The sequence below is a fragment of the Heterocephalus glaber genome, unplaced genomic scaffold (genome assembly GCF_053883595.1).
Source record: "Heterocephalus glaber isolate CG9 unplaced genomic scaffold, H.glaber_assembly_v1.0 deba00000546, whole genome shotgun sequence".
NCBI lineage: Eukaryota > Metazoa > Chordata > Mammalia > Rodentia > Bathyergidae > Heterocephalus > Heterocephalus glaber.
The window spans coordinates 31,943,374-31,966,277 of record NW_028258147.1 but is presented as its reverse complement, the minus strand read 5'-3'; the positions used below and the strand labels follow the sequence as shown (position 1 = coordinate 31,966,277).

Sequence of the window (22,904 nt, the reverse complement as noted above, 5' to 3'; positions counted from 1 at the left end):
ATTGACAAACGTTTAGCCAAACTTGTCAGAAAAAGAAAAGAAAAGGCCCAAATCCATGCAAGTAAGAATGAAAAGGGTGAAATTACAACAGACCCAGCAGAAATCCAGAGGATCATCAATACTTACTTCCAGAACCTATACACCAATAAGATGGAAAACCCAGAAGAACTTGACAGATTCCTAGATACACATGAATTACCAAAGTTAAAAGAAGAAGACCTAAAAATTTTAAACAACCCAATATCAACCAATGAAATTGAAAACTTAATTGAAAACTTATAAACTAAGAAAAGTCCAGGCCCTGTTGGGTTCACTACCGAATTCTACAAGACATTTAGAGAGGAACTGCTGCCACTACTGTTTGAATTCTTCAATGAAACTGAAAGGGAAGCAATACTCCCAAATTCATTCCTGGAAGCAAGCATCACCTTGATCCCTAAAGCAGAAAAAGACCCAACTGAAAAAGAGAACTATAGGCCAATCTCACTAATCAACATAGATGCAAAAATCCTTAATAAGATAATGGCAAACAGAATGCAGAAGATCATCAAGAAGATCATACACCCTGATCAAGTGGGATTCATCCCAGAGATGCAGGGATGGTTCAATAGACTCAAATCAATCAATATAATACACTATGTCAATAGAGCCAAGGACAAAAACCATATGATTGTCTCCATAGTTGCAGAAAAAGCATTTGACAAAATCCAACATGCATTTATGATAAAAACCCTACAAAAAATTGGAATAGATGGTCTCTACCTCAAACTGATAAAAGCCATCTATGAAAAACCAACAGCCAATATCATACTAAATGGTCAAAAACTGAAAACCTTAAGGGAGGGCTAGGAATGGGGAAAAGATAAGAACCAAGATGCATTATATAAAGGTACAATTCCCAATGAGAAATGTAATTGTGTTGTATACCTACAATGTACCAATAAAAGAATTTAATACAAACAACAACAACAACAACAACAAAAAACTGAAAACCTTCACATTAAAATCAGGAACAAGACAAGGATGTCCACTATCACCACTCTTGTTCAATATAGTTTTTGAAACATTACCCATGGCAATTAGACAAGAGAAAGAAATAAAAGGAATAGAGACAGGAAATGAAGAAGTCAAATTGTCATTATTTGCAGATGACATGACACTCTATATAGAAGAACCCAAGAACTCTATCAAAAGTCATCTAGATTTAATAACCAATTCAGTCAAGTAGCTGGTTAGAAGTTCAACACACAAAAATCAATAGCTTTCCTCTACACGAATGACATACTCACTAAGAGAGAAATAGGGCAAACAATTCCTTTCACAATAGCACCCAAAAAACTGAAATACCTAGGAATCAACCTAACGAAAGAAATAAAAAACCTCTTCTCTGAAAATTATAGCACTCTGAGAAGAGAGATTGAAGATGATATCAGAAAATGGACAGACATGCCCTGCTCCTGGGTAGGAAGGATTAATAGAGTGAAAATGGCCATACTTCCAAAACTGCTATATAGATTTAATGCAATTCCAATTGAGTTCCCAGCAGCATACTTATGGACCTTAAGAAAACAATCCAAAAATCCATTTGGAACAAGAATAGACCCAGAATAGCAAAAGCAATTCTAGATAACAGAGACACGGCACAGGGTGTCACAATCTCCAACCTGCAACTATACTACAAAGCTACTGTGATAAAAACAGCATGGTACTGGCAAAGAAACAGACCTGAGGACCAGTGGAACAGATTAGAAGGTGAAGAAACAACACCAGACACACTCAGCCATCTCATCTTCGATAAAGGAGCCAAACACACTCACTGGAGGAAAGATAGCCTCTTTAATAAATGGCACTGGAAAAATTGGGCTTCAATTTGCCAAAGATTAAAGCTAGACCTGTATCTCTCATCATGCACTAAACTAAAATCAAGATGGATTAAAGATCTAAATATAAAAATAGAAACTCTGAACCAGTTGGAACAGAGATTAGGTAGAACTCTTGAAGACATGGGTGTAAGAAAAAATTTTATGAACAAAACCTCAGTTGCCCGTGAACTAGCACAATCAACAAGTGGGATCTCTTCTCATTAAACAGCTCCTGCACAGCCAGAGAAACCACCAGCAGTGTGAAGAGACAACCCACAATGTGGGAAAAAATCTTCACCTGCTCTTCCTCAGACAAAAGTCTACTATCACAAATCTATAAAGAACTTAAAAAGATCAGACCTCCCAAATTTAAAGACCCAATCCAAAAATGGGCATCTGAAATGAACAGACATTTCTCAGACAAAAAAGTAGAAATAGCAAATAAATACATGAAAAAATGTTCAACATCACTGGTCATTCGAGAGATGCAGATGAAAACAACGCTGGGATTCCACCTCACCCCAGAAAGAATGCTGCTATCATGAAATCAACCAACAACAAATGCTGGTGGGGCTGTGGGGAAAGAGGAACTCTTCTCCACTGCTGGTGGGAGTGTAGACTAGTGCAAGCACTGTGGAAATCAGTATGGAGATACCTCAAAGAACTAGGACTGGAAGTCCCATTTGACCCTGCTATTCCACTACTGGGGATCTTCCCCAAAGAATTAAAAGAATCATACCACAGTGATATATGTGCACCCATGTTCTTAGCAGCTCAGTTTGTAATAGCTAAAACTTGGAAACAGCCCAAATGCCCATCAACTGGAGACTAGATAAAGAAAATGTGTTTTTTTTTATAAAATGGAGTACTGCTCAGCCATAAAAAATGAGAAATTAGAGACATTTATAGCCAAGTGGATGCACATTGAGGCTATACTCTTAAGTGAAATAAATAGGACACACATGTATGAATACTGAATAGTTTCTCTGGTGTGAGAAACTGAAAGTGTAAATAAGGACTAAAATGTATAATAGGTAATGTGAAATAGGAAGAAAAGGGTCAAAGGGGAATGAAGTGCAAGGGCTAGGGGAAAGGATAGAAGGGAATGGGATTAATATGAGAAAATGGAAAAATAGGAACAAAATCTTTGTAAATAGGGAGGAATGGAGGGGCTGAAGGGAGAGCTGGGCAATTGTGAAGAATATGAACTAAGAGAGATTATGTAAAGGTGCAAATTTTCACTGATGACTGTCATTATATTGCATACCTAAAATGTACCAATGATTAGAATGAATAATCGATAATGCAAAATAGGAAGAAAAGGTCCAAAGTGGTAGGGGTCGTGGGAGGGACAGGGGAAAGGGAAGAAGGGAAACGAAAAATGCTGAGAAATGCAAAAAATGAAAATCATGTCTTTGTAAATAGAGAAGGGTGGAGGGGGTGAAGGGAGGACTAGGAATGGGGAAAAAATAAGAACCAAGATGCATTATGTAAAGGTACAATTCCCAATGAGAAATGCAATTGTGTTGTATACCTAAAATGTACCAATAAAAGAATTTAACAAAAGAATACAAAAAAGGAAAAGATGAAGCCAGACTGTTCAAAATCTAATTCAGTACAACAAATTAATTGATAATAGAAAATTCCTTAAAGAATTCAAGCTAATAAATGCAAAGGAGTGACGCTATTAGAAAAATCACAATTTTGTAGCAATGATGTAATGGATCTATGCAGCTATCAACATGGGTATTGAAATAGTGAGAAGTAGTTAGAGAATTTATTAACATATAATGGACCATTGTCAGTTTTAATATTTTGGGGCACTCCCATGGCAGCAAAGGCAGACAAGCAGTGTTGTTGAACGTGGTGACCTTTCTCACCAGAGTGACACATGGCATGTATCATGTGTGAAAATGTATCTATAGAGACATGTACAAATCGAGACTTTCCAAAAGAGGGGACATGCATCACATCCATCTGCCAAATCATATTGGCAGCTAGGCCTCAAGGGTTAGTTCCCTCAGGGGTAATGGGTCGTGGAATCTGCTGGCAACTAGGACAAGTCATAACTATCTGTTGTGCCTGAGCTTGAGATAGCTGAAAATCATGTTGTAGTGCCTTGGAGTTCTGATGGAAATAACTATGTGATTTCTTAGCCTGATCAAAAGCAGCAAGGAATCCTATAAGCTGATCTGCTTGTGCATTGCCATAGGAAAGTGACCCAGGAAGGTTTGTATGTGATCCAATATGTCCAATATAAAAGGGAGCAGTTCTTTGACCTATGGCCTTTTGTAATCTTAAAAACAAGTTTAATAATTTGGGTTCTAAGGTAGAGCGAACCATCGCTCCTTCCAATCTTTGAGTCAAACAAACTGCATAAAAGGAATCACTTAAAATATTGAGAGGTTGGGAGGGAAAGTTTTCGATCACAAATAAAATGGCTAGCAACTCTGACCACTGAGCAGAGAGACCGGGTGTAGGCAACACATAACTAAAGGAAGAGCTCCAAATTGCTGCTTGGCCCTTAGAGGAGCCATCAGTGAAATAGGATGAGGCACCTTGCCATGGCTGTAATTGAGTAATCTTGGGGAGAATAAACTCATGTCATGAAAAAAGCTGAAACAGAGGATCACTAGGGTAATGATTATCTATCTGGTGACAAATGCTTTTTATCAAGCATTTACATGATGATGAATATGGCTCTTATTATTATTTATCTTGAGAAATTTGTTCTGGTATGTCAATTTACTATTCACTCAGTGGACAGAAAAGGTCTGGCTGCATGCTCATATAGATTTTGATTTCTATACAAATGGCCATTTTCTAAGGAGACTACTACCTAATTCCTAGCTCAATTCTCAGTCACAATATAGCTTTCAAAGAATATGTGTTGCTGAAAAAAAGTGCTTTAATTCCTTTACAGGATTTCAGCCACTGTTCTCCAAGCCCCCAGTGGCTAAAGAAGAATAGAATACAACAGAATTTAAGATTCAAAGTCAGTTTTTCTGCCATAGTATGTTATATAGGCAAAGAAGTCTTTGAGAAAATTTTTATTTGACAACATAGAAGTATTCCATCTTCTGTCTCAGTTATACCATGGCTTGGAAAATACACTATAGGTAAAATAATCCCTTAGACTGTGCATCCAGACAAACAGATATTAGAAAGGACACTGAGATAGAAAGATTTGAGTGCTGGCTCTCTTTTTGCTTTACTGAGCTTTTATTACCCACAATCACATCAACAATGTGAGCTAAACTGTATTAATTCCACAGTTCACTTCTCATTGGACAAGTCAGGTGGGGACACTATTGAGTATAGTCACCTTCGAAAATAAGTGGGAGAAATACATAAAGATGAGTAGGAAGATGATAAATATACTCAACTCCTCTATTTCTTAGATAGATGAGCTAAGAAACAATCAGGCTAATTTAAGACTGAACTTGGGAACTATGTTAGTTCTATGATAAACCTGCCACTGAAAAATGCCTTGCTCAAAATTCACCTTGCAGTCCATCATTTGGAATTTGTCTTATCCAAAGGTCCTACTTCTGTAATTTTTGTGCTAGATGCCACCATGAATAAATTTTAAACTTGTTCTTTTGACCTCTAAAAACTTTGAGAGTTGTCTAAAAGTTTTTTCAAGATCAAGATCACATTGAAGGATATTCTATACAGACAAATTCCATGGAAAGGGGGACAAAGTAATGAGCTGTCAAGATACAAAAGAAAAGACGATTACTGAGAAATATTAACTGTAATTTTAAAAGTCAAGCATATAGAGTCCTGCTCAGAAGGCATTATGAGGCGAAACAAAAAGGAAAAGGACTACTGAGTTTCCTCAAACAAGGAATTACTATAAATGGCTTTACAATGTAAATGGAAACTTTCACATCCTTAACTGCTAACCAAAAGTTCTTAATCCAAGAAAGAATATATTTTTCCCTGAGCAGTTGCCCCAGGGATTGAAATTGCTCAATAAAACATCTGTATATGTGTTCTTGAGTTGAGAAGTTGCTATCTAGTCAATATATTATGTAACTATGAAGCAAGAAAACACTAATTACTTTTTTCTAATGTTTGTTATATGTTAATCTGTCATCTAAAATTCCCTTGAAACAATGATTGGAAATCCCCCATATATCTTTTGCAATGAGAAACCTTCCACATGTGAAAAATCTGGAATGGCTATGTTGTTACCAAAGTGATACACTTGTCAGTATTGCTCATTCTAAGACTAAGTTACTGAACCAAAATTTCTAGAATCTTACCAACTTATCTTTATAAAAACTGCTCTCCAGAATAAGATTCCATAGGATAGGGTATATACAGTGATGGGACTATGGTGAGACAGATGGGAAAAAGAAACAGTCAAACATTATCTGTATGATGAAAAGAAGTTCATGATGAGGATTATAATTCTAGAAAAGTCAGGAGACAGGATTGAGTTCAGCTCTACCCTTGCTCTTTTTCCTCCCCACAGTTATCAAATTTCTCTTTTCCTTATTATTATAATTTCACTTGCCCCAATTGTTTAAACACTTTGATTTTACATATTAAAATGGCCCAGAGTCTAAAAACTAATATGCGATACCACATACTTTCACATAAACAAAAACATTTTTATGTTTTTCAGGCCCCAAACATTGTTTTGCTCCAACCCCTCAAAGAATATGATTTAAACATAATGAAACTCTCAAAGAAGAACATACCTTAAAAATAAAATATATATTTGTCAAATACACAAGCAAAACAAAAAGGTCTATCACTTTTTCATGATTGTAACTCCAAATTAAAGTCTGGTCCATGATTCCAACCTCAAATATAGACTCATTTTAAAACACGGAAAAAAAATATAATAATATTAATTCATTTTAAGATAAATAAGTACATAAACATACAGCATTGAGTAAATAACTTATATACCTTTTTATTTGGTTAATGCAAAAAACAGCAACAATAATAATAATAATAATAATAATAATAATACAGAAAGGTCATCACAATTTCCACTCCTTTAATAATTGCTATAAAATGTTTGACAAGTATTTCCAGACTCTTCTTTTTTATACCTACAACTCACAGACACACACACACATTTGGCATCATCATACACTGATTTGTTAAGCTTTTTTATTAAAACTATGTTTTATATATAAATATCACTTATGAAATACATCACCCATCCCTTCAGGATGAGGCTCCCCTCTAAGAAATGCATTTTCAGGTGATGTTCTCATCATGGGTGCAAAACACAGCATACTTACATGAACCTACATAGTTTAGGTCAATCTCTCCACATGCTACCCTGATACAATCAAGACATGGCTGTAAACACAAGGCGTTAAAGCTGCTTCTGGCATAATAGAGTACACTGCTATATAGCAAACTTCAGCAAACTTATTTTTTATAGGTAGAAGGAATACATTTAATGCTAAAAAGAATGGTATAGTAAGCACACAAATCAGTCACAGTTCCCATTTCTTATCACATATGCACTGTATGTAATTGTATGTGCTAAATGTTGTATGACTAGTAGTGCCATTGTTTTGTTTAGATCATGGATCATTACAAACAAAGGACTAATAAGTTACACTAAGAGCATTATGACAGCTAAGACATCGCTAACCAGTTGGAATCTTTCAGTTCCATTATAATCTTATGAGACCACATATGTGGTCTGCCATTGCCCAAAATGGTATTTGGCATGTGACTATATTTATGCATATAATATAGCAGTGGTACAATATGCTATGGAATACATTCAGAACTTTTAGAAGAAATAATGATATAATACAATGAAATAAAAGGGCATCAAGAATGCAGGGTAATCTCAGACTAACCACAGCAGAAAATTAGTACTGCACTGAGACATTCAGAAAGGTCAAGCCCATATCCTGTCAGCCCATATCCTGTCAATTATTCACACCTTAACTGTCAAGGTCTCAAAAAAAGAAAAACAGACACAACATTACCCTGCCTAAATTTAACTCCCTTTTATCCATCTAGCCTCTTTATCATTCTTTATTTGACTGAATCATCACTCACTCTCAGCTTTTAATTGTCATTTCCATTGATACCATGTGGTCTTTATAAAACTTCAGATGTTGAGGGTTTGCACACACAACAAATACACATAGACCCCACACACACACCCCAGCACAGAGGAGACAAGCTGCTTCCAGCACACAAGGGAGGCTTCCAGGCGGCCAGGCCACCCATCCAGCACAGAGGGAGTGAGCTGCTCCCACCGCACAGGAGGAGGCTTCTGGGCTGCCATACCACCCCCCACCCCAGCACAGAGGTGAGCCACTGCCAGTGCACAGGAGGAAGCTTCTGGGCCCCTGTACCACCACCCCCTCCCAGCACAGAGGAGATGAGCCGCTCCAAGCACACAAGAGGAGGGTTCTGGGCTGCCATACCACCCCCCAACACACAGAAGGTGAGTCTCACAGGCACCAACAGCAACCCCCCCCATTGAAATGAGAAGACACATAAACAAGTTTCAAAACCAGACTTCCAGATCACCAAAACAACCCCAAAGGAAAAGGAAATGGAACACTGTGCAACTCAACCACCTGGACTCCCAGTACTGGCAACAAAAGAGGATCTGGAAAACATGAAATCAGAAATAATTTCTCAGATAACAGCAGAGATTGTTCCCATAGTGCAAGACATGATTAATAAATCTAGAGAGGATATAGACAAAAAAAAAATAGAGGAGCTGAGGACTATGATGGAATCCCAACATAGGAAAGAAATGGAACCCATAAAACAGATACAAACAGATTTCCCAGATTAAAAACTCCATTGAAATTCTATGCAGCAGTTTCCACCACTTGCAGCCCAGAGGAAGGGGCTTCCAGGCCACCATTCCACCACTCCCAGCCCAGAGCAAGGGGCTTCTGGGCCACCATTCCACTGCTCCCAGCCCAGAGCAAGGGGCTTCCGGGCTGCCATTCCACTGCTCCCAGCCCAAAGGAAGGGGCTTCTGGGCCATCGTTCCACTGCTCCCAGCTCAGAGGAGGTGAGCCCTGTGGAAACCAACAGCACCACTCCCTATCAAAATGAAAAGACACATAAACAAGTCTGAAAACCAGATGTCCAGATCACCTACAGCAACCCCAAAGGGAAATGAGATGGAACACTTTGATACTCAAACCACCTGGACTCCCTGAACTGGCAACAAAAGAGGATCTGGAAAAAATGAAACCAAAAATAATTTCTCAAATAACAACAGAAATTGTGCTCCTAGTGCAAGACATGATTAATAAAGCTAGAGAGGAGCTGAGGAACATGATGGAATCCCAACATAGGAAACAAACAGAATCCATACAACAGATCCAAGCAGATTGCCAGGAGATCAAAAACTCCACTGAAAGACCTTTTCCCTGAAAACTATAGCACTCTAAAAAGAGAGACTGAAGATGATTTCAGACAATGGAAAGGCATCCCCTGGTCCCGGTAGGAAGAATCAACATAGTGAAAATGGCCATACTTCCAAAACTGCTATATTGATTCAATGCAATCCCAGTTGAAATCCCAGCAGCATGCTTCATGAACCTTGAGAAAACAATCCAATTCATTTGGAACAAGAAGAGACTCAGAATAGCAAAAGCAATTCTAGGTAACTGAGATATGGCATGGGAGTATCACAATCTCTGACTTGAAACTATGCTACAAAGCTACTGTGATGAACACAGCATGGTACAGGCAAAGAAACAGACCTGAGGACCAGTGGATCAGATTAGAAGATGTCAAAACAACTCCAGACACACTCAGTCATTGCATCTTTGATAAAGGAGCCGAACACCCTCTCTGGGGGAAAGATAGCCTCTTTAATAAATGGTGCTGGAAAAATTGGGCTTCAACTTGCCAAAGATTAAAACTAGACCTATATCTCTCACCATGCACTAAACTAAAATCAAAATGGATTAAATATCAAAATATTAAAATAGAAACTCTGAACCAGTTGGAACAGAGGTTAGGTAGAACTCTTGAAGATATTGGTGTAGGAAGATTTTATGAACAAAACCTCAGTTGCCCATGAACTAGCACAAACAATCAACAAGTGAGATCTCTTCTTATTAAAAAGCTTCTGCACAGCCAGAGAAACCACCAGCAGTGTGAAGAGACAACCCACAATGTGGGAAAAAATCTTCACCTGCTCTTCCTAAGACAAAGGTCTACTATCTCAAATCTACAAAGAACTTAAAAAGATCAGACCTCCCAAATTTAAAGATCCAATCCAAAACTGGGCATCTGAAATGAACAGACATTTCTCACACAAAGAAGTAGAAACAGCAAGTAAATACATGAAAAAATGTTCAAAATCACTGGTCATTCGAGAGATGCAAATGAAAACAATGCTGAGATTCCACCTCACTCCAGAAAGAATGGCTGCTATCATGAAATCAACCAATAACAAATGATGGCAGGACTGTGGAGAAAGAGGAACTCTGCTCCACTGCTGGTGGGAGTGTCAAATAGAGCAACCACTATCGAAATCCGTATGGAGATACCTCAAAGAACTAGGACTGGAAGTCCCATTTGACCCAGCTATTCTCCTGCTGGTTATCTTCCCCAAAGAATTAAAAGAATCATACCACAGTGATACATGTGCACCCATGTTCATAGTAGCACAGCTTGTAATAGCTAAAACTTGGAAACAGCCCAAATGCCCATCACCTGGAGACTGGATGAAGAAAATGTGGTTTTTTTAATAAAATGGAGCACTACTCAGCCATCAAAAATGAGGAATTAGAGACATTTATTGCTAAATGGATGCACATTGAGGCAATACTCTTAAGTGAAATAAATAGGACACACGTGTAATTACCAAATAGTTTCTCTAGTGTGAGAAACTGAAAATGTAAATAAGGACTAATAGGTATAATAGATAATGTGAAATAGGAAGAAAAGGGGCAAAGGGGAAGGGATAGGGGAAAGGAAAGAAGGAAATGGAATTCATAGGAGAAAATGCAAAAAGGAAACAGTCTTTGTAAATAGGGAGGGATGGAGGGGTTGAAGGGAGGGCAGGGGTAGGGGGAAAAAATAAGAACTAAGAGAGTATGTAAAGGTGCATATCTCCAATGAATAATGTTATTATATTGCATACCTAAAATTTACCATTGATTAAAATGAATAATTGATAATGCAAAATAGTAAGAAAAGGGGCAAGGGGGAAGGGAAAGTGGGAGGGGTAGGGGAAAGGAAAGAAGGGAAATGAAAAACTATGGGAAATGGAAAAAATGGAAACAAAGTCTTTTCAAATAGGGAAGAGTGGAGGGGGTGAAGGGAGGGCAGGGAATAGGGAAAAATTAAGAACCAAGATACATCACGTAAAGGGACAAGTTCATAATGATACATGTAAATACATTCTATACCTAAAATGTACCAATAATAGAATTTAAGGGGGGATAAAAAAGAAAGTCTATCCAGCAGAATGAACCAATGTGAGGACAGAATTTCAGATACAGAAGATAAGATTGCAATTAGTGACCAGGAAAAGAATAATTTCTTTAAAATTGTATGGGACCATGAGAAATCAATCCAGCAGCTGCTAGATGATGCAAAGAAGAATAACATAAGACTGATCAGAGTCAATGAAGAAACAGGAGAGAGTGCAGATGACATAAAAAACTGTTCACAGAAGTGATGGCAGAAAACTTCCCAAGCAGGGGAAAAGAACTTGTTAAGTGAGGCATATAGGACTCCAACTAGCCTTGATCAAAAAAAATCTACACATAGGCATATAGTAAAGATTCCACAAACCCAACAGAAGAACAAAATTCTACAAGCAGTTAGAGAAAAGAAATAAATCACATACAAAGGAAAGCCAATCAGAATCACTGCAGACTTCTCAGCACAAACCGTCAAGGCAAGAAGAGCTTGGAGTGACACATTTCAAGCCCTAAAGGAAAACAGCCTCCAACCAGGTCTTTGATTTTTTTTCATTAGGTTGATTCCTAGGAATTTCAGTTTTTTGGATGCTACTGTGAAAAGAATTGTTTGCCCTATTTCTCTCTCAGTGAGTCTGTCATTGGTGTAGAGGAAAGCTATTGATTTTGTGTGTTGACCTTGTATCCAGCTACTCTACTGAATTTGGTTATTAAGTCTAGAAGACTTTTGGTGGCATTCTTGGGGTCTTCTATATAGAGTATCATGTCACCTGCACATAGACAATTTGAGTTCATTTCCTATCTTTATTCCTTTTATTTCTTTCTCTTGTCTAACTGCCATGGCTAATGTTTCCAAAACTATATTGAGTAAGAGTGGTGAGAGTGGACATCCTTGTCTTGTTCCTGATTTTGGTGTGAAGAATTTCAGTTTTTGACCATTTAGTATAATATTGGCTGTTGGTTTTTCATAGATGGCTTTTATATATAAATTGTGTTTTCTAATCCTGCTAAATTCAAATACAAGTTCTAGGGGCTCCTAGAGATTTCTTAGTATTTTCTCTGTAGATGATCATTTCATCTACATATAAAGATTTTACTTCTACCTTGCCAATCCTATCCTAATTGTGTCATTTTATTGCTATTGGTGGAGCCTAGGTTTCAAAGTTTAATGGACAGATAAAGAGTAAGCATATCTTCCCTTGTTCCCCACCTTAGGGAGAAAGCATTGTATCTTCTCCATTCATATAAGGTGTTTTTGCTGGAAGTATGGAGTACATGTCTTTGATCTGTTGAGAAGGTTCTGTTCCTTTTTTTTTTTTGTACCAGAGATCGAACTTGGGTCCTTGCGCTTGTGCAGCAGGCGGCAAAATCACTGAGCTAAATCCCCAGCACCAAGAAGGTTCTGTTCTACTTCCAGTCTCCTGATAGCTTTTACCATGAACAGTTGTAGAATTTAGTCCAATACTTTTTCTGCAACTGCTGACATGATCATACGGCTTTTTCCTTTCCTCTGTTAAAATGATGACTTTTGGGGGTGGATCTTCCAATGCTGAACCAACACTGCCATCCCTATAACAAAACCACTTTCTACATCCTGCCAGATCTGACTTCCAATAGTTTGTTTTGTTAAACAAATTTTTACCTATGTTCATACTTTTTTCTTCTATTATCTTTATGTAGTGTTAGTATTAGCACAATGTTGATATTCTAAAATGAGGGGAGAAGTGTTCCTTCTTTTTTCTGCTTTAAATATTTGATATAATTTATCAGTTAAAATGTATATGAGCCTGTTGTTGTCATATAGGTAGGTCTTCAAGCTAGGAATATACTTTCTTTAATAGGTGCTATTCAAATTTTATATTTCCTCCAGAGTTAGTTTCATTAATTTGTCTTCCAGGTACCCCTTAGAAGTTGTCAAATTTATTTCAAAAAAGATTTTTGTAATATGCTTTCTATATCCTTTTAAATTCTGTAAATTCTGTGGTAATGCCTTCTAGATCTTGATATTGTAATTTTAAAATGTATAATTGATATTGTGTAATAGGAAGTAAAGGTCTAAAGGAGCAGGGGAAGTGGGAGGGGTAGGGGAAAGGAAAGAAGGGAAAAGAAAAAATATGAGAAAATGAAAAAAATGGAAACAAAGTCTTTGCAAATAGGGAAGGGTGGAGGGGTAAAGGGAGGACAGGGGAAGGGAAGAAAATAAGAACCATGATACATCATGTAAAGGTACAAGATCCCAGTGATGAATGTAACTGTATTTTATACCTAAAATGTACCAATAAACTTAATGAAAAACAAACAAACAAACAAAAACAAATACACATAAATTTTGATCAAATGAGTGGTTACCATAACATATTGTGAATGTTTCACTAGAGGTTGAGCTAATGAAAGCAAGACTAATTTACCCAATCATACTATTACTCAATAAAGATGACAGTGAAGTCAGAAGACAAAAAAGTACACACACACACAACACAGAACTAGCTAGATTAATGATTAAATCAAAGTCAATAAAAGTCAAAAGTTTTTAAGAATGGCACATATAATGACTCACCACAATCAATAGGAAATAATCTCTAAAAACAAATGAAGGTAGGATCCTCAATCTGTGCTGTATTTGAAGTTTTAAGCTCTGAGTCTATTAAAAGTCAACATGAACATGCAGAACTTATAGTTTCTGGTCACACTGTGACCTTTCCAGTGAGAGAAAAGCACTGCGCCCCTCAACCCTGGACACTGGGCCCAGTATCCTCCCTCATCACAAGTTCTTTTGAGACTATAACTTTGGCACCAGTTCCCAAAATGTAAGACTTCTCTTCTAGTGCGTCATAACTTCATACACTGAATACTTCTTCACTCTTCCCCCGGGCTTTTTTCTGCTCTATCATTTATATCAGTAGTGATGAACCCATGGCTCATGTGGGATGTTTGTTATCATTGAAAGCTCTAAAAGGTTCAACATTGTTGGTTTATATCCTTCCAGTGGGCTCTTCTCTAATTGTTATTTGAAGACTAGCTAATCCTTCTGTCTCTTTGACTTCGCTGAATCCTCCATCAATGTCCTGTTCTATCTCCAATCTGGCTCTCATCTCAGAAGCTCTAAAGTTATCTCAGGGGTTCATTTCATCTTCTTATGTCTTATATACGCTCCATCTAGGAAGTATCATAGCTCCTTTTGAGTTATTTTCTCATGTGAAGAGAAAAGGGGGAAACGGAGAGAGATAAAAGAAAATATTTTCCTTTGAGTATTTGTATATTGAGTACAACATTAGGTCACGTGAAACTCTCCACCTTGTAAATGCTGCCACCTTCCAAAGTCAGGATCATTATCTGTAGGTCACTGAGGAAACTGATTCCTGACTTGTGATTTTTTTCCAGGATTTCCAAGGCACCATTCCTGAGTGTTACCTACTATCTTCCCCTTGGAAGACTGGCTCTAAGTGCTGGCTGCTCAGCTGCTCAGCCTCTGTATCTCCAAAACACCTTAGGCTTTTCTATGTCCAAAACAACAATCCAAATATATTCAAATAATTATTTGACCTCCATTCCTTCTCCTCTCAGCTTGGTACTTACAAATACTTTCGGCCTGTCTAATACTCCCTTCACTTCCTCTTAATTTATCTCCCTCTTTCTTGTTTTACAAAAATCTTTTCTATGGTCGATTAGCATGCTCCATTGTTATAAAAATACTCTCATCAAAGTTGTAAGTTTCATGGCCTTTCTACTTTGTTCATTATTCCACTCTAAGAAAACCTCCAAATGGAAGGTGAGCAGCAGCTGAGTGCAGCCAGAAAAAAAATCACACAGCAGGCCCAATTGGCTCTATTGTAAACCTGTAATCACTGCCTCAAATGGAGCCTTCAGCACCACATAATGATCTCATCAACTTTCCCTGGCTCATTCGCTTCTGTAGTCACCTCAACGATAATGTCAAAGTTTTCTACTCTTTTCAAACCTTTCTTTTCATCTCTCAAACTCTGCAAATTGCCTTTTCTTAAAAATGTAGGAACTTTACAAAGAAAATAGAAACAATCAGATGGGATTTACTTCATGTCTTTTAAATCAGACAAACACATCTACATTTTCAATTATCCTATCTCCCTACCACTATCCCCTGAAATACATATATCCTTTTCCCCCCTAGCTAAACCCTAAATTTCCACTAGCTGTGTTTTGGATGCAATACTTTCCTTAGTGGTTAAGAAACTTATAGTACTGATTAGCTTTCTTCTTTCCTATATATTCAACACCTTTCCCCCTCACTGGTCTTTTCTATTGAGTTTTACACTGTCAAATTTCTGCCATTAATATTTAAAATTTCTCATCAATTCTTTATTCTTCTCTAATAACCCTAATCTTTTCTTTCTTTCACATCCAGTTTTCTGAAATTGTCTGAAATTTTTGTCCCTGTTGCATTTCTTCACCACTGCACCTAATTCCATCTAACATCTGGTCACATGGTTTCCCTGAAGCCATATAAAGTTAAATTAAATTAAAATAATAACATGGAACCCAATTGACAGTTTATTCTATTTATTCAACCCAATTGCAAATTTATTCTAAATTTGCAATAAAATCTGACACCATGGACAGTTCTCTCTCTTGTGAAAGTGTATGACCTCTTGACAGATGAAGAGGAAGAACCCAAGGAATAAAGCTCATGAGCCTCATTACCTAATGACCCAGGAGACAAAGGCAACTTTTGGACCTCAGCTGACTGAGCCTAGGCCTTGTCTTTGGACCCACTTAAGCTCCCATCCTGGTAACATCATCTGCATCCACAACCTCAATACCCAATTTCCACAACTACCTCCAAGCCATCTATTTCTTCTGAATTCAAAGTACCATATTCAACCATCTACATATCTTCTCCAGGATATTTCAAAGACACTTTAGTAAAATATTTCTGAAACCAAACTCAAAATATTCATCCTGGGAGAAGCCAGTGTGGACCAGAGCAGCTAGGCTGCAGGCAGGTACAGCCAGGGCTGCACAGGTATACCATCAAGAAGTGCCTGCAGATCCCAGTGAGAAGCTGGTGTGCCCCAGAATGGCACTGCTGCAGACAGTCCAGCCAAGGTCCTGCCCCAACCCCAGCTGCTTGGGCCCACAGGCCCCAGCCAAAGACCGGTCTGGAAAAGAGCTGCACAAGTGCACAAGCAACAGCCAGAAGCCTGCCCCAATACTTGAGATATTTTTGCCCCAGACTGGGATTACAGGCATGAGACACCATGTCAATGTAGAACAATAATTAAGTAAATATCAAGGAGCCAGCAAATAGTGACTGAACCAGTGAATTGCCTAAAGAGAATTAAAAAGATCCTAACTTTAGTGAACTCTAGTGAAGCATACTTACATCCCAGAAAATTGTTTTATGAACTCTGTGGCTCTCAAAGCCAGTCCTCAATTCTGTGTGCTATGCCCTGCGATGCTGTCTCTCTGCATAGCACACATTTCTCCCTCTGCAGATGTGTATCTGAGAAATATTGTCACTAGAAAAGACAAATAAGAAAGAAAAGGAGTCATAGAACACATGTTGCTGGCTCTTCTGCTAAAACTAAAATAGTTAAAATAGTTAATTTTAGTTTTTACCAGATTCAATGCCAGCTAAAACTATGTTTTGATGTGTAACAAGAGATACTAGAAGCCATGGGGCTACATTTGGCACTAGACAAGTTGTTGCTCCATCCTAAGAGACAATTTAATGAAAATTCATGCATGGCATAGCTTCATATGTTGTAGAAAACAATAAGCTTGAAACAACTCAGTACTATTTATTTTTATGATATGGTGTGGGACTCAGCTTTGTTTATCTAACATATTTGCAAACTCATATTGTACAAGTTTGAACTTTGCCAATCACCACTCCTACTTCATACAATTATTGATGGGTGCAGTCTGCTTTAGTCTATTTAACTCATGACATCGGGTGACATTTCAAAAGAGTAAATGTGCATTTTCTCTAAGCACACACAGTAGATTACAACCCCAGTATCTTTCTAGGCACAAATGTTGACTCTGGTAGTCTAACCATGTCCCTGTCTAAATTTGATTATATACCCTTTGCGGACTTTGGTAAAGCAATAAATCCCAACCAGCCAAAAAGAGGCAAAATAGTAAAGTATAACATTCTAGTCTGGGAGCTAATGATATCTAGCAGATATTTTATAGGAAAGATCTTTAATTTTTAAAAATACTAAAAATTAAGTGAGAATGGACATGAAATTGTCAGTGAGTATAACCCATTGCTGCTGCAAGAACAGACGTGAGAGGGACACACTAGCAGCTGGAGCCAGAACTCATAACCTCTGTGCTGCAGGAGACCATCTTTCATTGAAAATTGAGCTCCCCACTAAATTTAAACTAGAGAAATATTCCCAACCAATGCAAATTGGTACAAACTTTCTGGGAATTTTGAGGGAAGAAGTATATCCTCTTTAAAGTGGTCTTATTCTTTAACCCAGAATTTCCATTTCTGGGAATTTATTTTGAGGAATCACAATAAAAGGTGTAAGGCCAGAAACTAATTAAGATATAATTTACAACAGCAAAGAAAACATTTGGGACAAATAAAGAATTGTTAAAATCATTATGAAAAGCACTATGATAAATAAGTTTAAAATACCAAAGCCAATTATTTAAAAAATCACTGATTTGAATAGCAACAACTTAAAAAAACACTAGGTAACAGTAAATTAAAAATCAAGTTTTAAAATTATAATTATAATTATAGCTGGATTAAATATTATATAAACATGAAAGAAATTAAATCCCCTAAAATAGTTACTTTTTCTCTCAGCAATGAAATCATGGGTGATACTTTCTTCAATATACTTTAGTATATTTTCAAAACATAATAAACAGTATTTTTTTAACAAACTGTACTAATGTCAAATAATATTACTATTTAAATAACCAAGAAAGAGTAATGTAAAAAAAATCTTTTCATTACTCCCCAGCCCAAGTTTCAGAATCAGCCAAGAAATAATGCAAGGTAGACAGAAAAGAATCCCAAGGCCAGAGCAGTGGGTAATCCCCTGCCAGAAAGACAATGAAGATCCGGAATCCAGTAATGGACTCTGATCATTGATGAGATTTGGGATAGTGAAGAAGGAGAGCAGGGAGAGAAAGAGCAGATGATTAGAAAGAAGATAGGAATGAGGACAATTTGCCTCTTGGCTTTTTCTGGCTATAATTTATGGATTTTTATTGTGGAATGACTAGAAGTTAGTATTAGAGCTCTACTATTTATTATTGGTAGTTATACTGCATGCTAAATGTGTTCAACTTGTACAGAATTCATTGCTCAGGGCTACTTCAGCCAATCTCAATTCGTTGTCTTGATTAAATTCATAATAGAAGAACTCTTGGATCTTATTATAGATGGAAATCAAGCACCTGATTTCAGTCATCGCTGTAGACAGAATTCTAGGGCCTAAAATGAGCAAAGCACATAAACTACACTTCTTTGTGACTGAATGGCAATTTCCTTATGGGCGAGCCAAATATAGCAGGAATTGCATGCTTGAACAAAAGGATCTTGAAGTCTATCTAGTACTTCTTTCTTTCATTTTTAATCTGCTTACTGTTTAAGTGCTGAATGAAATTATAGAAGTGTTCCTTAGAGGAAACTGAGCTCAACAACTTTTGAAAATCCCTGGAATCGTCTGTTTCTAACAGAACTTTTAAAACTAAAAACGTACTTCTCTTTCCAAACATAAAGAATGCTAAAGTTAGTAACCATATTTGCTTTCTAGAAAAATTGATTTCCTGAGGAAGTAGTTCTTAAGTGTTTTAACCACACATACATACACAAAAAGGTATTTACTGATGCGTTAAGTAGCTTGATTGGGGCAATCATTTATATATATTTATATATATATTTATGTATATGTATGGACATCAAATCATCACTTTGTACAATTTAAATATATACAATTTTTGTCAGTTATACCTTGTAAAACTGGGGTAAAAATTAACCATTTCCTACAGAGAATCAAAGGTTATTATCAATGAAAACTGCCATTACCTATTCAGTCCTCACTCCTAACAAAGTCTAAATATTTCTATAACTGGCAGTCTAATCAGCAGCACACTACTGCAGCACTGTTAGCTACAAAGAAAAGCAATGTCAGTGATGATAACTTAGTCCTAATGAGAGAGGGATTCATTTACCACATCAAATGAAATTGGTTCAGTGGTGGAGCTACTGGCTCTAATATTTTGGACAGAGCAGAGACTCAGAAGAGATTTCAGGGAATTGATGAAATTCTTACACAATTTAGGAAGAGGTATACTGAGTTATTGTGTTCTGTAATCCCCTGTCTCACCTCAAGTATTATTATCTAGAGCACATTATTAGCTGCTGCTATAAATGGTGCAATACAAAATGGTGTGACTGCCCCAATGCTTCAAACTCAGATTGTCCCCTAACTCTGGATGCATGAATAATGGTCAGGACATCATTGAGCCACTGGTTCTTTCTACACACAAGTGAATATTCATTACCTGTTTGTGCAATAGAAATATGTTCCTGGTTTTTGTTTTGTTTTATTTACTCAAAGTACATCAGAATATTTTAGGGATCCTATCATCTTCAATGGGTGTAAAACTAATTTTTAAAATTGCAGATGTGTGTGTAAAAGGAGACAATATATTCTAGAAACTGAGGGAGGAGAGCAATTATGAGATAGTAGTGAGAGAAATTTTAGGGCTTTTCACAATCACCAATTGCTCAAGATGGTAAAAATTTGAGATTTTCATTCCATTTCTTTTTGGTGGTAAAGAGTACACACACTATTTTGCCTGTATCTTCTGGCTCTTCAAAGCAAGGGGGTTCTGATGCAATTTCATAGCCTTTCCTAGATCAGAAATTGTTCCATTCTGTTAACTTTCTTTATGCTTTATGCAATGGATGCCATAATTAGGTCCAATTTTTTTTCTCTAATAACAACATTAAACAGTAAGCTGCAACTTGAGAGAACAACTTCTTACTGGAAAATCTTAAGAATTACATGTTTCATTTGTTATAAGATATAAAATATATCTTCCGGGAAATATGCACAATAATCTTAATGTGACTAACTAGAGCCACAGACACAGTTTTGATTTGTTAATTCCATTTGTTTCCAGAGAACAAAGATAGTCATTAATGAAGTGGTAAGTGCTGGAAACTTTAGCCCTATAAAAAGACCATTTTACTGCAAACATCTAGTTTAGGTGGTATTTGGCTGATCTTACACTAGGAAGCTGGGTGGAGTAAAGCCATAACTTATTTGATAGAATATTAAAGGACTAAGACTTTTCTCATCAGGACAACATAGTGTCGAAAATTCCCCGCTGTCAGAATAGGAATAAGCTCAGTGGAAAAGTGCTTACTTCACACATCCAGTGCTCTAAGTCCAGTCCCCAGTCCCCAGCATGAAGAAAAAAAAAAATCCCATCTTTAGTCATTCTTATGAGCACAATGTTGTGTATCTTACATTATATTTATTTTCCAATTGCTTGTTTCTCACTGCGAGTTTTTGATTTGATTATAACTCAAATATTTCACTATGTAATTATTGGACTGTTGGAAGACCGAAGTTATAATTTCACTACTAGTAACATAGGTGATAAGACCTATATGGTCTCTCTCTTCATGCAGGACTAATAAAAAGTATATATTTTGCAAGCTGTCAACCTAGGTTCGAATCATAGCTTCACCCCTAGCTGGGGTAATCCTGGACCTCATATTCCTCATCAATAAAATAAGAACTTTTAAAAAGTCTATAGAGGAAGTTGTTCAAAGTTTAAACAAAATAATGACATGAAGACATAGTCATCTTAGTTGATAAAATATCTGTCATCCAGGTGAAAATTTCACAGGATTTCAACCAAAGATACTCTGTTTAAAGTAGGGTTGGGTAAAACTAAATGTGTAAAGCCAAACTTACTGTGATTAAAGTAGAGTTGGGTATAGACAGAACTTTATTTGCCCTACCACTCCAGGATAAAATATAGTTATTTCTGTTAACATCCTATAATCCTTTATACAAACTTGTTTTTCAAAATCCTTACAGGCAAACAAAAGTAACTACTTATAATCAAAGTGATAACTACTTGTATTACAGTAAAATAAAAAATTTAAAAATGAAATAAAATGAATAAACTAAAAAATAAAATATTATTTGTTTACTGGCTTCATTTCACCAGTTATTTCAAAACTAGGTTTTAAAGAAATAGACCTAAAGTTCCTATTGCAAAACTTTTCCACAAAGCCGTATTTCATTAAAAATGAAGAACGTGGCCTTGTGGAAGAAGATCAAGAATTTCTAAGTGCCACGCTTATGGGGTATAACAGTAATAGCTGACAACTATATCTCAAAAGGTAATATTATGTTATTAATTAATTTTTATTAATTATTTATTTTCTGCCAAGAGGTTTATTCTCACAAGTTACTGCTGGAAGAAATCCTTCAAACAAATAGTGCAGTGAAAAATGTCTAAGAGAAGTACCAATTTTTCACATTTGTTCACCACTGTTTTAGTATGTACTATCTTTATAATTTTATATGTTCATGTTTTTAAAGAGCTGCTCCTTCAGATGACAGTAACTCTTCAATATTTCTTTTCCAGGTTGCGATTTTATAAACAGCTACATTAGGGCTGTGAATTGTCTCACTGTCTTTTCACTCTCCCTTTTTATTTCTTCAATATGGGCATCCAGGCATTCTAGAATATGATGAGACCTCAGCTCCTTCTCTTACAGAAATCCAGCAGCTGCTGAACCCAGAGGAGATACAGGCATGGAGTAATCACATATAAACCCAATTCTAATTTCATCACCATTTCAGAAAGACGACGATTTTCGAATTTGAGTGATTCCAACTGATTTAAAATTTCCTTATGCTCCAATGCTTTTTCTTCTGCCTTTTGCATCTCTGCTTTGAGTTGCTTTTCCATGTCTGAGGAAGAACATTCGGCACAAGCAATAGTGATTATCTCGCTGATGTAACTCCCAAGTCAGCTGGGAGATTTCCATCTTCATACCTTCCAGTACAGAGCTGTAAGTCTGTTCACCTTGTAAAATCTGTTCTTTCAACGTCTTAATTTCTGCTCTATACTCATTGTTATGTTCTTCCATTTTTGTGTGTGTGTCCTTGCAACTCTAAATTTTTATTTTTTAAAGGAATATGGGTTCTTCAAATCATAAATACCACCACCAGAGAAGAGCTGGACAAAGCATTAGATATCATCTGAATAATGTTCCACTTCCTACAGTAAATCGGTGAATAAACCCAAGAGCGCCCCTTTGGAGGGTCACTGAACTTTCCTTTGAAAATATCCCCATCTTGTGGAGACCCCGTGCCCGGAGGGCTTGCCACACGGAAACTCCTTGTGGCTTTTTAGCCAGGAGACTGGAGAGGGCTCTGCAAGGACAATCCCTGAGGATCTGGGTAAAACCGTCCAGTTCCAAGGGGTGCCCCACTCCTGAGCGCCCACTGCGTGCGGGGCCTGCTGGGCCCTTTCTGCCACTCGTCCTCTCCCGCTCCTTCACAGAGCTCATTCTTCACAGCGCCACAAAGCCATGACCCAAGCGAAGTCATCGTCCCCTGCTTTGGAAGAGGTGAGGTTATCTATGCGGTAATTGGTCCAC

The 22,904-nt window shown here is 37.0% G+C and overlaps 1 pseudogene; it reads right to left on the bottom strand.

The window, feature by feature from the left end:
• Positions 1-21,902: 21,902 nt before the first annotated feature.
• Positions 21,903-22,391, bottom strand: LOC101722038 (centrosomal protein of 63 kDa pseudogene; annotated as a pseudogene).
• Between the last annotated feature and the right edge of the window lie 513 nt (positions 22,392-22,904).